Below are 15,599 nucleotides of genomic sequence, written 5' to 3' on the forward strand. Positions count from 1 at the left end.
GTAACCACATATAAATGTTTAGCTGTCAAATTACAGGGTTACCCAGCTGTAACCTCACATCATAGCAGAGGAGGAGGAGGTGAGGAGGAGGAGGTTTTCCAGGAATACAGGGGTACCTCCAGTCCATCAGCTGGTAAAAAAAAACCAAAATCATTTCAACAAAGGGAGAACAGTCGAAATTACATACATGAAGGCAGCTACACAAGAACCAAAAGAAAAAAGACAAACAGCTGTAAGACTCACTGTCCTGCCACAATTTCCAGCTTCTTCTATTTCCACTAATCTTCTGCTCATATCCTCTAACTTTATCCTTCCTCATCTCTCCTTCCAATCTTTCCAACCTTTTATCCCTCTCATCTATCCTTTTATTCCGTTTTTCTCTTTTGACTGCTGTCTTTTGTTCATTCTTTCATTTCTCTTCTCATCTATAATGGATCATTTGGAGATAGCCTCTTCCTGTAGTGGGTCTGTGGCCCTGGAGCCAGTCAGGCTGTATTGATTCCTGCACCAGAGGAGTCATCAAGGCATAGATAATAAGGTTTAGAGTCACACTGAATTTTCTGCATCCTTCCCTTCCCCCTTGGGAAGTTGGTCCATATTCTCCTGTCATCTACTGTCTGCCCTGTCCAACATGCATCCAAATTGGCTTTGTTGGTTTGGAACTGAACATCATTCGGAGGTATACCACATAGTATTTATGTGAGGAATACTGAGCAACAGAAAGACGGTACAATGAAGAGAATAAACTTGTGCCAGAGAGAGAAAGAGCCTGTGTCTGTGCATGTGTGAAGGTTTTCATGCATGTCATTCCCATTCAGAAGGCAGTGGTCTGTACACGCACAAATACAGCAAAACAAAACTGTCTCAGCTTGAAGAGGTTCCACCAAAATCTTCCTCTTGGCTCGATTCTGTGTGCCAGAGTTTGACACATGTCACATTACTGGATGCTACATTTAGGCTAATAAGACAAGATATCTACCCTCTGCTCTAGCTAGTATTTTACTCCTTTGACCTATGCCTTCATATATAGGTCACTGTTGGCCTTAAAGTGACTGATATATGTCACAGACACAATGCTGCTCTTTTTAGGACTGGAACAACAATCACTTACACCCTGCAGCACTGGATCATGACAATCTACAGTACAATGGGGGATTATCCAGAAATGCAGAGTAAAATCTGTTGTTCACTTAAAGCTGCACCTTCTATGGAGTTAGGAGCTCTTAGAGGAAGAGTCATTGAGTATTGAGTTGTTCTTGGTGCTTCAAGAGGCATTGCATCTGGAGAGACATTGCAGAGCATCATAAATGGGGCAATTTTCATGCTGGCTGAACAAAACACGCATAATGTACACTAGGTGGCTTGATGCATAGAGACAAGGGGAAATATGTCTAGAAAACAACTTTTCAAGCAGATATGATCTAAACTGACTGTGATATGAAGGCAAAGATTGATGTTAACAGAAATAAATGACACAATCAGCTATTTTTAAAGGAATCTCAAATAGAGTGTGTAAGAAAGGGCTCAGTGACATGGATACAGTGATCATCCTTTGCTGTATTTATTGAAAATCAAGTAATATCCACCCCACCCATCCACCCCCCCACACAGAAAAATTTGTATTTCTGCGCCTTCTGGCAATCCAAGCCCTAAGATACGAGCTTTTTTTCTGGACTGGAAAAATAGGTCTGACACTTAATTAGCAAACAAGGTCATAGAACATGACCCAGGTCCCATGTTTGTGTCACCAAGTGCTGAGGCAATTTGACATTCTTCCTCTCTCTCTCTCTCTCTCTCTCTCTCGTCCTCTCCTCACGACACTTGAATGCAAACAAACAATGTCTTTCCTACACTTACATAGTGGGGTACTGAGCAATGAAATTCATTCCTTGAGATAATTATTCCTGTGCGTCAAACTGGTAATCTCAATAGCAAAAATCAATGTCCTTCACCAGCCAACCACATCCACTGTCCATTCATTTTGTATGTATAATCCCATAAATCAGTTTTCTCTATAATAACTTGACACGCTGTAAAAACAGCAGCCCTTGGATCTGTGTATTGTTTAATTTCAGCATTTGACTTCAGCAAAATCTGACAACTCAAACCTGAGTGTGTGTGGGTGGATGTGTGTGAACAAGTGTGAGTGCACTGCACTTAAAGTGAAGTCAGCTGAGGAGTACCATATTAACTCACATTAATGCACCAGGGGATTTTTTTTCACTGCCAGCGTAAAAGTCGTAGAAAAAGAGACGTGTATAACTTAGTAGCCTTTGTGACGGTCACAATTCAATCAAGGTGCTTTTCTCGATATGAAAACTACAACAAAAGCTACAGATATGTCTTTGTGGTTGTGGGTTAGATATTCATTAAACATTCATTCAATCAGGAACGTGAGAAACAGAATCCAATACGGATGAGTCTCACAGTATTGACTTATTAATACGACACTGATATTTCTGTATGACTGGACCAATCAATCAAAGATGTTTACTGAGAACACCCTGGTTAAAGTGCTGCTGCTTCTAAACATCTTTATCTAGCTATTTCTCAGAGATCCATGAGGAAGCTCGGCGGGGACAGAGCCTTCTCTGTTGCTGTGGAATAACCTGGCCTTGCACATTAGAAAGGCCCCTTCACTGACCACTTTTAAAACTTGTCTTAATACCCAAGAAAAACACCAAATACCTTCTGTTTCACCTTCATATCATAAGACAGTTTGTTTCATTTTCACAAACCCTTATTTCATAAAATTATGTTCTTTTGTCCATAGAAAGCAATGTAAGTTAGCACTCTATGGCCTCAAACTAACACAGTATAGCAACTTGTCATGCTCTAGCAATATTTTGTCTTGGGATTATTTCCCAGAAAGAAATGTTACCAAAGCTGAAACATCTGGGGTTCCACTGCTGATTGAGATGTCAGCATGACATGTAACTATATCTGCAAACAGGGATTTGTTTATTTGTTTTCTCTGCATAATATATCCCTTTAGGAAACCTGTACCAACAGTTTTACTCCCTTTCTTCTGTCAAACTTCACAGCCACAGCATATTGCAAAATAATGACTGAAAACATGAAAGTCAAGCAGGGTCTGTAGGTGCTTAAACTTTGGGAATTAATTCAATGATTCCATTGCTGCATCCAGTGTTACTTTTGCTTTGATGCAACAGCAATCCCTACGCCAAGGGTAGCATTGCACAATTTCCAGCTTCATACATCAAATCCTGCAGAAATTTGTTTACTTTTGTTGTTTCCTATTTCCATATTTTTCTGCGAGGCAGATGTGGCCAGATGACAGTTTATTCCAGGAAATGAAAAAGAGAAACAAATCCCTTGCCACTCACTGTCTGAACGGCAGTGGCGCCCGTTTGTCTGGACTTCTACTTAGTAAAAGAGGTTTTAGAGAACACACTAGCAGGCATTTTAAAAGATCTCTAGTGTACATTACACATGCTGAGTTGTTTACTTTGGTAACTCATAACTAACTGCTTCATTAAACCAACTTAGAGTCAGTGAATCCCCAAGGAAAAAATATTATAATTCCAAATTTGAGCATGAATGCATAAGTTCTATAATCCTACGGATAAATAAGTAATTAATGTGTGAGGGAATGTATTCAATGCATATTATAGCATTCCAAATGATAAGATCTGAGATTTCTCTCCCTGAAATTTCTCCAATGGCAATTTAGGGCTGTGCAGTTCAAACAAGACACTCAGACACCTCCTCCAGAGTTGAAAGTAGACAAGACAAAGCTCTGCTTTGTGAATCAATTGACTGCCATACTGTATTAGTCCGAGGCAGTGCTTTAAAGCAGCAGCATGCATATTCATGCATACCCATCAGGAAGCCTTTATGCCCCTGCAGGCTCTGCAGTGTCTCTATTTGGGTGCATTTATGTGTAAAATAATATTCTCTTTTTATTTAGCACGCATGTACTCCTTCTATGAAAGGCTGCATATGCTGATAAAAACAGTCAGTGTGAGCTCTTATTTTAATAGCCAGAAATCTGAGAATAACAGCTGAGAAACAGTGATGTCTCCTGATGTATTAAGGTATGAACACATTATCCATGCCTTTTCATTTTAGTCTTTTAGATGTTTTCTGGCCGTTAATCTTTGAATCAATGAACCATCACCACCCCCATACATTAACGTGTGGAACACAGTGTCCATGCAAACTGAGTCTGTTACTGGAGTTTACCAGTGAGCACATGGCCACAGTCAGACAGCCTATTGGACAGCATAGTGCACGCCGCCTAACAACAAGAACAGTCTGGGCAAAGACCTGAGTCATCTAGTGCATCTTAGCCAAGTCACACCGTGTGATCATGGCTCACAACATAGAACAGGTGCCAATAAAAAAAAAGGAGGAAAAAAGAAGAACAGAAAGAGTTTTTTTGTTTCTTCCCACCAGGTGAACAATTCCACATGGTTACCTTTTAAGTAAAGTCTTAAAATACACAATTAGTTCATCGTAAGTACAAGAACCTCCAGATGTGTGGGAGGGTTCTGGCATTCAGATCATAAGATTTTCCCTTTACATAAGGAAATTGAGTTTACTGTTATGAAGCTGTTTGTATTCAGGCCAAGTGCTGTTAACACACAGCTCAGACAACCCACACAGATACACTACTCAACTAATTTCTAAAGATGAACTTCCCTTACTGCCTTCAGTAGCAGAATGAAATCTAAATCAGGTTAAAAGACAATTTGTAGTTCGATTCTTCAAATAAATATTTTGTGTTCCATTTACAGGACTCTTCTGTTTATATATGTTTTGTGGGGTTTTATTCATTGCAGTTGGACAGTAAGAACAACAAAGAACTGTTGCTCATTACCTTTAAATCAGCTTCCCAATGTATAGTATTTATCTCATGACTTTTACTGACTAATTAAACTTTTACTCATCCTTTCAAATGGCTTCTTTTAGTAGCAGTTTCCATCCACCTCACTATAAATTCAGCCATTTCTTCTCTTTTTTTATCTAAATTTGGATCATGATGGCATAGCCTATCGTAAGCAACACTTTTCACATCTTACTATGTCTTCCCAGGCTGTCACCAGTCTCGATAGGATGTAAACCCTTTCTGGGGTTTTTTATTGGCCTGCCTGGAAAATCGCTAATGGAAGGTACACATGAACAATCTTAATCAGATGCTTAAAGACAGAGCAGACACAAGAGGGGAAACCCAGATGAGCAATACAACAAACAGGCATGATGGAGAGAATAATGAAGAAACTACAGTCTACAAGGACATGATGAATCCATCTAACTTTGCTTAGATAGATTCTTTGCATTTTTTATCTTTCAGTTGAAATGATTTGAGTAAAGCTTTAGGGTTCTTTTGTTTCATGAAAATCTATGAGATGAAATGGGCAAATGAGCTGTGTTAGAGAAATTCTTTTAACCGATTAACCCCCCAAAATTACATTTGGCAAATGGGCTCTATTCTAATCAAAGATGTGCATTAAACACAAAAAACATCAAAATCCCTGCCAATTTTAAACATTTCTTAATAATCTTTCATCCACACACACACACACATCTATATGCACACAAACTCAAAAGAACATGTTTATTTCAGCACAGCATGTGTTATAAAGACTAATTGTTCTATACATCAGTGAACATTGTGCTTTTGGTGTTTCACCTGGCAGAGTTTTCTTGCACTGAATCTAAAATTTTATTTTTTACTTTTTGAAATAGCTCCATACAGAACTTTTTGGCTGTGGTTTTTTGGGGGTTGTTTTTCTTACTTGTACAACACTGCATCTAAGCGCTCAGCGCCACATGTGTCATTTTGGATCCTGGGAATAGAAATGAATCACTCTGTTGTTGTTCCATGGAACTTGGTAAAAACAGCTGGGTGCTTTGCCTCCACTCAGTGCTGGTTAAAATAAAATTGCTCCAGATCAAAGAGAATAGTTGGATAAATTTCCCATCCTTTATTTTTACTGAACATAAGAAAGAAACATGCTTCTGCATACTCTCATGGACATGCATGACGCTTAGCATTACCAAAAACAATGGCAAGAAACCTTAAGGATGGTCATGTCATGTATGCTTAGTGCAGAACATTGCAATGGAAGTAAATTTGTATAGTGTTAAAACATTCTTTGGATTCCTACACTGGCTGGTCATGGGTTAAAATAAATAATACAATGAACTCCGACAGTCTGTCTCACCAAAATCATTTCCATCCTCCACAGTCATATAAGAAGTCTAATGTTTGGTTGCATCTTGCTGTGCTGTATTGTAAGTGAATTAAGAGAAGTGCAACCCATCCTCTTTTTTATCAAATGTCCTTCTGAGCATGTGTTTAACAGTGCGTATGGAAGGTTGTATGTGTGCTTGCCATGCTGTGACGCTGTCTGTCCCCCACACACACTAGAGTCCTGTGCATGCAGCATGAGTAGAGCTGTGTGTTGCAGATAAGAGTCAGAGTGTTATAAGGAAGAGGGGGAGGCATGTGTGAAAGGGCACTGGAAAGAAAAGGATTCGGCGCTCTTTCTCCCAGTCAGATTCACCTCTGGATGCCCTTTCCTCCACTCACTGCCATTACACCATCTTCATGAATAATCCATCCACTGATACTAGCTGGTACACTGACATATTTCTCCACAAGGTCCACATATAAAGTATGGAAGCTGTTTGCTATTGTGTTCCTCTGAACTCTGTATGCATGCCTGACTTAAAGTTCCCTGTGATGTGAGGAGTATTTTCATTTAGGCAGGGGATTTCTGTTGTAATCGCTGGCACATCCCTCAGTCCAGACAGCAAGTAATGACAGGTGTCTCCCTGTTTATATAGTCCATTGCAGTACAGCTTAAATGCATAAAGAGAAAATTAGTCATTTAGAAGCTAGCTTCCACAATTAACAGTTTTTTACCTCTCTCTTGGACTTACTAAAACTGCACGTTGATTCATGATCATTATAACACAAAGATAGTGCACACTTTGACTGCATGTGTTGTTTTTTATACAGAGTAGTATCAAGCACTTCCTCTTTGGGACATATTGTTGTTGCTAAGTAAAAATCAGGAAATGACGTCAGCAGAATGAATTAGCAAACTGCAACAGAAGCTCCCGCAGCCACAAACTCAGCCAAGGAAAAAAAATCTGAAGCATAATTAGTGCACAAATCTCGTGCATAAGTCACACAGATTCCCCGGAATGCTGGATTCAGACCTGAATAATGACATGCCAACACAAAAGAACAACTTCTGTTGAGGGACATTTTATGAGAGTTTGTCAGAAGCCCTCAGTGCTGGTGTATCGTCCCAATTGCAGTTTGAGAAACATGACGCAGGTCGTTACATCACCTTGCATGCTGCAGAGCCAAATGTGACAATGTCGCGCCAGCTAAAAAGTGCTGCCCTGATGTGTCAGTTGGCACGGTGAGCATATCTACAAAGAGTATTCTCCTTGGCTGAGGAAGGCTACGTTAAGAACTCTTTGACCTCTTTTTTTCATGCTCATTAGCTTAGCAACAAGAGGGCTGATTTAGGAGGATCCAGTGAGAACAGGTTCGTTAGTGTGAAATGGAAAACCAACCTGTTTGTCATGCTTGTCTATACTGAATGTTAATGTTGTCCACATCAATGGGCTCTTCATGTTTAGATGAGACTGAGGACCCAGCAGCTCGGAGGCTGACTACTGAAACACAAATTCACCGGTGGCACAGCAGATGAGCCAGGAGAGAACAGCGGCGGCCCACAGCCTGCAACAGCACCAGCTTTTATTTCTGGTTACACTGATCTGAGGAATGAAGGGAGAGCTCCAAATGTTTTGTTCTTTTCTGGTTCTTATAATACCGCCAACCCTCCCCCTCCTCTTCTTTCTCTCCCTGCCTTTTTTCCATTGCTATAGAGCTGGACTGACAAAACAACAGGCGTTTTTTTGTTTTTTTTTCAATGAAGTCTTGAATCGTTACACACAAGTTGCAGCCAGGCTCAAGTCACCACATGGCAATAATATACAATCAGCTGGTCTAGAAGAGATCACAGCATAAGGTTATAACTTTCAGCTGATACTGGTGGTGGAGATCTCTTAGCGAAAGGCAGCCTCATTGACAGCAATCAATGAATACATATTTTGAATAAGGTATTTTTTAAAATATGTAACTATGGGAATATTATGGAGTATTCGTAACTGTGTGGCAAAGAAAATGTAAATAAAAAAGCAAAATTAGATTACTGTTGTAAAATGAGTGTGGGTGGCCTCAGCAGAAACACTGCAGGTAAACAAACAGGAAGACTGAATAATGGTCAATGCAATAGCATTTGCTGAGGCTCCGAGTGCTTTGTTTCCCATCTCTGCCAAGGGTAATGGGATTTCTTGGGCCTAAATGCACTTCACTTACTGTGTGGAGCCAATAGGAAGCTAAACTATTGATCCACAAACAATTTAGCTGTCCAGCTGTCCAGAGAAAGGGAAAACAGGACGCCCCTAAATGTATAATGAGGCTTCCCAAGAGCTCAACTTTCTCAGTATTCACTCCACGTGCAGGAAGCCTTTGCCTCTGGGCAATTAGCCTCCCCATGCACTTCCACCATCACTCAGCCAGAAGTCCAGGGATCAGTCAGTTAAGGAGCAAGCACACCTCTCACTGTTTCATTAATGTAAGAATCCCAGCAGACTCTCTTATATCATCATATTTAACACACCTCTGTAAGGGGACTTTATAACTGCAGTTTTATATGCTATCCAGGTAACTGGGCTGGGTTTAAATTTAAATATATCATTTGTTATTGCCATGGCCAAACATAGAATCAGTTAGCATGAAAAGCAAAACTCCAGATATACGAAATATGGTAAAACAAAGCAGAATTAGGCTTGAAAGTATAATTAAACTTATCTGCGAGCTGAACTAGCATGTGGAGATATTTTGTGTTCTCCTGTTCGTCACATGCTCCCAACTCCATAGCAACAGGCCCTTTTCTAAGGCTCCATGATCAGCTTGGCCCCACTGAGAAAGTCACTTTCATACCTAATTGGATAGTTCCTTCCATCACTAAGCTTGTTTTTTATCCCCAGCTTTAAAAGGTAACAGTACAAGCAGTTAAGGAAAGTAAGCCCTACATGCTCATAATGAACACTGAATAAACAGGATTAAGTTCAAAACAATGCATCCCATTACAAAGACTTTAAGTGAAGGAGTATGATATTTTAAATAATGCTGAATTATAGCTATTGGGTGTAAATTATAGAATAAAACATATCAGAGGGAAATCCCACCTTTCAGTTATTAAAGACTGCTGTTGTGCTCTAAAGGTATCACAACCTCACAAACATTGTTTGGTGATTATGAAAATCTGGACTTTATGATTTGTAATGTTGCCAAAGATATCAAAATATATAACCACAAGTAATTGAAGTAATTTATTTAGATTGCAACCCTGGTAAAATCCCAGGGAACATATCAGACACACTCTGCTAACTTTCTAATTGCATAGCACTGAAAACCATTTCTTACAGAATCAAAATAACATGTAGCCTGACTGTGCAGCTTCTCTGCAGCCTCGTAAACAACTTTTTTTTTTTTTACTGCACCTACGAAGGTGCAAAAACAGATGGCTCAAGACTCCCATATGAGAAATCAGTCCATGGCATACAACAAAACATTTCGGTTCAGTGAATTGCTAAACTAATGCACAAGAGGGAATCTGACACTTTAATAATATGTTTAATGAAGACCTATTCACATTTAGGTGATTAAAATTGATGTAATTCTTTAAGTTAAGTTCACAGTGAAGCCAGATGAGATTTGTTTTGGCTAATAAGCAAGTGATTTTTCTGGCGAAGGAAGGCAAATATCAGATTGAATTTTAAAGGCTGATGCTGTTAATACATCTTACGTAGTGGAAGGTCACACATTTGTAATGTCCTTCTAATTGAGTCTATGAATCCCAGAGGGTTTACTTTGATTGTGAAGTCTAAAGATATCTCAGAGAAAAGCAAGTAAAAGATCAGAGAAAAGACACTGAATTTTTTTAGATCTGACCTAATTACTGTTTTGTAACAGTTGTAGCTAAAATGTAGCTAAAATTGCTCCCTTAAATCCAATTTCACCACACACATTAGGAAGGTCTGGACCGATATATGTGAGACTTAAATAGCAGAATTTGTTTCACAGCAAAACACCAATTAGATTGAAATATTTAATCTGATTTGAGTCTACAAATATGATTTATTTGTTTTGACTATGTGTTTTTTTTTCAAGATACAACTAAAAATATCTTTATAAAGTAGCACAAAGTCAAAGCATTTTTAAAATTCGTCCCATCTAAGAGGCAAAAAAGTCCACAACTCGAAATTGGAGGATTGAACTACACCTAACAGACAAGTGAGAAAGTCAAGCTTGAGTCCCACTATGATCATTATGACCACACTGTCACAATCAAGAGCCCATCAGACTTAATATCCCCATCTCCAACCCTAAACTGGATAAAGTGGTTATGGAACATTAAAGAATAATCCTCAAACTTTTATCCACTGTATAACACTGCAGTAACCTTTAGCACCATCATCCCATTTTTTCTGACCATGGGAGACAACATGCAATTTCCAAACCCTTCTAGCTTGTTCAGTCCACATTATTTTAATATAAATTGAGTTATCTGATTTTTACTGATACAACACTTTGGCAGACAGACAATCCAGAGTAACTGCATGAGTCACAGAGGATGCTCTGCATTTTTATCAACAGACAAAATCACACTGATAAGGAAAAGAACAGATAAAAGACACTTAAAGTTAGGCCTATATCTCAAGGATATTTGATGTTTTTACAAGTAATCCAGTTCCTCAAAACTTAGTTGTTTCCCTATATTGTACTCTGAGACCTTTAATACTATAAAAAGACAAAAAGAAAAATACCTAGTAGTCGATATCAAATACATCTGTTTTCTCTTTGATTTCTTCATTTGATCCTGGTGAGACACAAGTTAAATCATTTCTATAAAAGCTGGCTGAATAATTGTTCAAATGAGATATAAAAATAAAGTGGCAAGTGGCCTCCTGAGGTTTCAGGACCTATTATTTTAGTTAAGATCCACGAGTGAAACATTGGCTCTAGAAATATCAGCCTAAGCAAACCTATCCTTTCTCAATCAAAGTGAATGATTTAGGAGGAAAGCTCCAATACTGATAGGCTGGTAGTGGTACAAAATATGCAAGTCTTACTTTAAGTGCAAGTTGCATGTGTTGTTTCTGGTTATTGGTTTTTGCATAAAGTAACAGAAAATTATTATGAAAGCCCAAACAGATATCTTCAGATTAAATTATTTTGTCCCCATCACAGTCTAAAACCAACAACGGGGCAACTCTGGTCCTCGAAGGCCACAGTCCTGTAGGTCCTGTTCCAACACACCTACAAATCTAAGAGCAATAATGTATTTATCACAAGAGGCCAAACATAGCAATCACAAAACACCGTTAAGTAGTTAATGTTATTTTCTTTTTAATCTTTGTTTTACAAGATGGTAACAGAAAATTTTAGTTTAGATTTATAACACCGCACACCTCAGATACAAGATCAACAGGTGGGAAACAAATGAGTGCAGTGAACATGAGCGTTTGCCAGTTGGGTCTGTATCTCTACACATGATCTGGGGTGGTGAATGCATGCACAGAGCAGGGAGTAGACTACACTGGAATAATCAATGTAATGCCTGGTGCAAACTGTACGGTATTGTAGACAGCAAGAGAGGACAGATGAGGACTGAAGCTCTTTCTCCTCCTCATGCATGAACAGAGGAGAGGTCTGTCTCCAGGCAAACACAGAAGACGTCATGTGTGTGCTCCTCTGCCGTGCCAGAAGTGCATCTCGCTATTGATCGCTGCTGTGTAAATTGCTGAGCAATCCACTTGAAGCATCAACACGAGAGCATTGCATTTTTTATTGTCAGCAGAACACAAGCAAGCACTTATACAGACAGCGACGAGTGTTGCAGCAATAAAGACTCATGTCTGCGCATGTGTTTCTGCATACAATGTTCATCTGCATAGACTGTCCCTGTATTCCCTCCAGCGTGACTGAACCACACTCAGTATAACAGAGAAAACATTGTCTAACAATCTTGCCCTGCTGTTGCCAAATGCACACACTGCCAATCAGTTTAGATTCATTTAGAAATCACTCACAAAATCTGTCTAACTCTGGACGGCTAATTCTTTGACTCTTTGTCCAAGAATTCCTCACCCAAGACCAGGAAGGACATCTGGAACAAATCTAATCTCCTGCAAGGACTCTAAAGTTCCTGTAATCTAAGGTGGCAACCACCCAAGGATTTCTTTTTTGTTTGAACTGAGACATTGAGGTTAGCATGCTTATATCACTAAGTGACAGAAGCGACTAAAACTTCCAACCAAAGCAAAAGCATTCTTACGTTGTGATATTTGACTGGCGTAGAGGATGAGGCTAAAACACATCACAGAACAGCATCATCTTACAAAATGCTGAGTTATGCAAGAAGGTCCACGTCAGCCAGCTTCACCAATATGCGGCCAGGGAACAGCTTACTACAAAATTCAAAACACTATATTGAGTCTGAGATTGCTGTAAAATATGTATATATACTAGATCATTTCTCTGCACACAAAGCAGGTTAGCCTACTTCTAAGCACAGTAAATTCATTCACTTAGGATGAAGGAGGTTTGTCCTCAGGGTGTACACAGGCCAGTGCCGTTTGCATTAGCAGAAGTGAAGCTCATAAGATTTATAACGCATCACCTAACAGACGGCCATGGATTTCTCTGACATTTTGTGCCACATTATTGCGCTGAGTTAGTCAGGAGACACACTGGGTACTGACCAAAAGAATGAGGCCAAAAATTGAAATGTGGATGAAAAGTATGGGTGAAAGACAAGTACCCAGAAACATTTCTGTTGAAACTCATAGTGTATAAAGTCAAAGGAAGATAGGCCTGTTCTGTGGCATCACAAGACTTCTGTGGATCCATTAATACCAAACACTTATTTGCTTTTATTGATTATATCATAAATCACAATGGAAAGCTCACACAGAACTAAGAACTTCAGATATGTAGTTTTGCTTTCCTAAACCTCAACCCATTAGGCTATACTAGGCTGTTCAGTGATAGAGATTGAATTTGGTGATAGATATAGCAGGCAAACTTCAGACAGTCTTCTTAGTGTTTACTGGAAATATGCTGCTATTTAGTAACATTGACATGAGTGGCACAAAATTACAATCCACAGTGTTGATATTGAGGCATAGTATACTCACATAGCAGAAAAGACAAAAGAATAAAATACTAAATAAATAAAAATAAAGAAAGATAATAAAGAAATTAGTGAGATGTACACAGATTATTGCTCGGTCCAGGTGATATGTGAGATATTAAACATAATTATAATTAAGGTTATTGCACATTATATTGCAGCATGTTGTACGAGGTGGAATTATGCAGATTGTTGACCTGATGACTGAGTTGAATAGTATAATATAATATAATGAGCCTCAAACGGATGCAGAGCTCCAGTGAGACATCTTCCATGCAAATGTTCTGGCATATTTGAATCTACAAAGTATGCCTTCAACAGATTGCAAAAAGGGATAGCTCTTGAAAAGTATGCAATGGAGGCTTGAAGATTGTTGCTTTGTTTCCAGTTTTTACAGGTATCATAATAAAAAGAAACTGCCCATTTGATATTCTTCTCTATGCACTGTTCTTTTGAGCTTTACAAACAAAATCTGCGGATGGCATTACAGATGGCATGGTGTTTGCTTCCAAAAAAGCCTCATATTTAACTGAAACTTTTCATCTCTTCAGTCAAATGTTTCCTGTATTGTTCCCTGAATACAGACTCTCTCCTGTGTCTAACAGATGGAGAGGTGTCCTTTCCCTGAGACTCTGCATCCTTATTTTTCCTTCAAACATAATTCTGTTCATTGTCCATGTTTGATGACTCTTTCACGAAGGCCTTCTTTGTGCAGGTGTAGTTATTAGGAATGCACCTACCGGAAAGTGCTTTGCAATCTTCTCCATGCTTTCTCTTCTTTTGTGGGCATCAATTATTCTAATTCTCAGAATGCTTCAAGAGTAGCTGGGAAAAGGTTTGAGAAGTAGGAGTCCAAAAAGCTTTGGCATATGCTTAAACTGGTCTTTATGATGAATTTGAAAAAGCCAATTAACATTTGAAATGTAGGTTAAAGTTACCTGTGAGTTTGGGGTGCCATTTATGCTGCTCAAAATGATAAAAAAAAATGATTTAATTTAAAGTAAACGCCACTAGCTCATTAAATACCCGCTTATTCACAAAAATAACAGAAACTCTGACCACAGGTGTCACTGTAAAACCAAAAGAAACACATCTGGGTTTTTTGTAATATTCTAAGCAAATGCATATCTTTCTTTAAATATGAGACCGCCTCATCTTTATGTACTGCATGTTATCAGTGTATTAAATAAAACAAATTCCACATTTTGCCATATTTTGACGACTATCATGGAAATCCTACTAGGACCACTAAAAGTCTTTAGGCTTGACTTGGCCAACATGTAGCAGGAGCAGTTTCTTTTCACTGAAGCCTAGTCTGGCGAGTCAGGACGCGCCCATGGCACCCCTCTCCAGCACCTCAGATCCTGGAGAATAACCCTGCAATGGTCCATTACTAAGCATGCGGCTCAATCTCCCAGTAAACATGACAAAGCCGAGCCTTACGCCTCAATCAATCACGATTCAACCACTGGGACATGCGTTTTAGTTCCCTCCCAAATCAAAGTGTTTACAGTGCAGGGTGCATCTTAATCTCTTGGCTCGCTCCAAGGCAGGGAGCACTTTGAATTATCGGTATGTGGGGCGCTGTTAGGCTATGGCCTCTGGCGTGTTTTAATTCATTCTGACTTTAAAACTCTGATTTGGTGCTACAGAACACATATGAAGAGATGAGAAATATCACAAAAATAATTGCCAGCTCTGTGCATAGACTATGTTTTGGGAGGGAAGTGCCTGTCAGGATGTGCACATACACCATCCTCCCCACCACGCCGAGATAATGTTGCGCACACAGCATCTTTCAAGGCAGTAAAATGCTAAAAATAAAGATATAATTTTTTTAAAAAAATCAGTTCCTTCGAACCCAAATCGTCCACATTTCTGCAATGCGGAAGGCTACACAAGCTCCATCCCATCCGCGTATCCCACTCATCCTGGTGTAAACAAGGCTGTTTCCCAGCTGTCAAAATGCAGCGCCCGGCTTCTCCAGAAATCATCTCAAACATTCTGATTTTACTTCATCGGTGCAGCGCTGTGCTTCTCCTTACCTTCCGTAGCGGGCCAGTGCGTAGGTCCGTGTGTCCTTCACGATGCTCAGAACCTGCTCAGCTCCGCATCGCCGAGCGCTCAAGAGCAAAGAAGGAAACTGAGGGAGCCGCGGTCCTGTCCCCGTGGATTGGATGAGGGGTTATGGCTGTTAACTTAGGGGGGCGCTAGACCTACTTGCGCCACATGATCATGGAACAGTGGCGTCCAATGTGGTGTCAGGTTCACTCCAGAGCATCATCTCCAGTCCTTGTACTAAAAAGACACAATTTGATGCAGAAGATGTCCTGTTTTCTGCTGGTG

At 39.5% G+C, this 15,599-nt stretch overlaps 1 protein-coding gene across 1 annotated transcript in view; it reads right to left on the bottom strand.

The window, feature by feature from the left end:
- Nucleotides 1-15,425, bottom strand: part of cntn1a (contactin 1a) — a 64,328-nt gene extending 48,903 nt beyond the window's left edge. The window contains exon 1 of the mRNA XM_041996434.1: nucleotides 15,299-15,425. The gene's annotated coding sequence lies outside the window, so the exon portion shown is untranslated. The remainder of the gene's footprint in view (nucleotides 1-15,298) is intronic.
- Between the last annotated feature and the right edge of the window lie 174 nt (nucleotides 15,426-15,599).

Source organism: Melanotaenia boesemani, chromosome 10, assembly GCF_017639745.1.
Source record: "Melanotaenia boesemani isolate fMelBoe1 chromosome 10, fMelBoe1.pri, whole genome shotgun sequence".
In the NCBI taxonomy this organism is placed as follows: domain Eukaryota; kingdom Metazoa; phylum Chordata; class Actinopteri; order Atheriniformes; family Melanotaeniidae; genus Melanotaenia; species Melanotaenia boesemani.